At 34.9% G+C, this 2,716-nt stretch overlaps 1 long non-coding RNA gene across 1 annotated transcript; it reads left to right on the forward strand.

Moving 5' to 3' along the window:
- Window positions 1-490: 490 nt before the first annotated feature.
- On the forward strand, window positions 491-1,283 carry LOC141433804 (uncharacterized). Its single transcript, XR_012451957.1, has 3 exons — window positions 491-582; window positions 807-833; window positions 1,238-1,283. It is a non-coding gene; the product is annotated as an uncharacterized lncRNA (long non-coding RNA).
- Window positions 1,284-2,716: the final 1,433 nt, after the last annotated feature.

Below are 2,716 nucleotides of genomic sequence, written 5' to 3' on the forward strand. Positions count from 1 at the left end.
TACGAACTCTTCATTATTTTTTAAAACATTCACTACCGTAATGGGCCACATAAAATCCTTAATTTAGGAAATTTTGTATTACTTTGTAACCCCAATGCACAAGCCGTTCGAGGTTAAAGTAAAACTGCTGAAAATATGATTACGTTGATAAAGATTGAATTTTTGATAACTATTTTTTTGTTATCTGTATTCTAACCTTTAATTTGATTTGACATAATTGTCAGTGTCTGTCTCTATCTAGTCTATCGAGCTGTTACATCACTGGTTGCATTTGACCCGAACTCAATTTTAAAGGCCCATTTTTGTGGAGTCTGCTAATTCCTTGAAAATAAATAATAAAACTGTCATAATGAGTGCTTGGAGAGCAGCTGGTCTTAAGTAAGTTTAGTTCTGCCAGTTAACAAATTCTCATCTCTCCGGAGTTTTACAGATAACCAATATAAATTTCAGCTACATCAAACTACTCGAACATTGCTGCGAAGGTTCTCCGTAAAGCCCTGAAGCCGGAACACCGCGTTGAAGCGTTAAGGAGAGATGAATCCCACATCAGGATTACCCCATGGGCCAACGGCAAACCTGCCCGTAAGTTTACTCTTCACTCGCAGTACTTCATAGGATTACTTTAAACTTTTAACGAAATGCAATTAAAAATGCAGTTTATTGGAGTAATTGTCTCACAAGGTCAAAACCTACGCCTAAAAATTGTGGGTTACAAATTTACATGTTCCAAAAGTTCTTAATAATGGCCACATGAGTCTAGGTACTTTTCAAAGGTAAGCATTTTTAATCGATTTGGTTTTTTTCAGATGAGAAGGACTAAAAACAGTTCTGGTGTAAGTTAGGATGTGAAACTGTAAAAGTATTTATAGAGGCTTTAGATAGATTTTGAAACTGTTGTTTTTGAAAAATAGAGCAATAATGCATTACTAGACAACTAATATTAAGATAGTTTAGAACTCTTTTGTAACCACTAATTTTACTATAAATTGTCCTGTCCAATCAGATAACCATGTTTTGTAAGATGTTTTGCTGATAAATGCTTTATTATTGTAATAAAACCAAAAAATGTTTTTGGATTGTGATCAATCATTAAACAAAATTTGAAATTAGAACTAGGCAACTAATATAACATCGCCTGGATTTAAGAGTGTCAGAATGTATTAATATACCAGTGTGTGCTCAACTAAGAACCAGTGTCCATTTTTTTTAAACTAATATATTGCAATTGTTTATACAGATTTACAACAAGCGGCGCCAAGTAGATTCAATGGAACCACTGAAAACATGCATGATGATAATAATCAATATAACAGCAAGTGATAGTTTTAATTTATTAAAAGCCCAGTTTAAAAAAAACGATTTTTTTTTACAATAAAATTTATCTATTAACATTTTAATTTTGATGTTTCTGAACAACAAATCACAACTTTACCCCGCTGTGCTGGCAATTCATCATTTAGTTATGACTGGAAATATACTACTACAATATATTACAGAACAAGTATTACAGTAATGGTCCAGAACAAAAATAGATGGTGACAAAAATTGCTAAACAGCCCTACAGCTATGGCATGGACATCAAATTGCTATAATGTTAAGTAGCTGCCATTTTCTTTTTATCCTAGTAACTCTCACTTGTAAATTAGCATCTTTGACTTCATTTCTAATGTCCTTTCCTAGTTTAGCATAGGCATCCACTTGAACATCATTTAATATATTTACATTGGGCTTGTTTCTTTCAGTTTCTCTAATCCATTCCAGGCTATCATTATGCCATTATCTGTACAAACTCTTGGTGGTGGCCGATAGACTTTATATCCCCCTTTTGTCACCAATGACCTTGATTGATTCAAATATATATCATTGCAAGCCACACCACCTGATACCACTATGTTCTTTGCCTGATGTGATAATTTTCTTAATTCACAGAACAAAGCTGCTCTCTCTGTTCTGTGTGCTATGTGCTCTGCAACACCATGTAAAAATCCTGCACATAGGTTATTAATTTCTGGAATAATGCCATCACCTATTATTTTATGTTCAATTTCTTTCTCTTCAATTTCCTTTCTACATAATCCTTCAGACCGCTGAAGCTGAAACTACAATCCCTGAGTTTAAACTAAAGGTAATGGAAACTCAAACATGTCGGGTTTATTGGCATTTTTGCTGCTAATTCAATAGCCCTGCCCCCAGCTGTTTGGGAGTATTCAGGCAGATCTCTCAGCTTCATGCGACGAGCTACTTGTCCATTACTTCCCAGGAGCATTGTCTAAGGTGTCCCAAGTAACAGGAAGTCATCAACATCTCTAACAGCAGCTAAAAGGCTGTTGCCCCCAGATACTAACAAAGCTAGGAAGGGGAAAGGTATGTGTAATACATCTAGCGACTAGAGCATGTGCCTCCATATGATGTATTGGTATTATTGTTTTATTATGTAATCTTGAATAGGTGCTTTTTGCATATCCACTCCTACTTCCAGGCATTGTGTAAACCAGTTTCACAGTTACGGCTATAGCGTCTATATTACAATTTTTATAGCAGCTTTTTCCAATGCTTCTCTACAGCCTTCCCAATGTTGTTCGCGATGTAATCGTGAGCAATGTAGGGTTTATGCCACCATACCTTAGATGTTGTGAGATTTCTCTAACGTGGAGCATCGAATTTGTTGTATAAAATAGCACAATAAAATATCAATGGAATCTTTATCGAATTTACT

This window comes from Choristoneura fumiferana, chromosome 12 (assembly GCF_025370935.1).
Source record: "Choristoneura fumiferana chromosome 12, NRCan_CFum_1, whole genome shotgun sequence".
Classification (NCBI taxonomy): Eukaryota; Metazoa; Arthropoda; class Insecta; order Lepidoptera; family Tortricidae; genus Choristoneura; species Choristoneura fumiferana.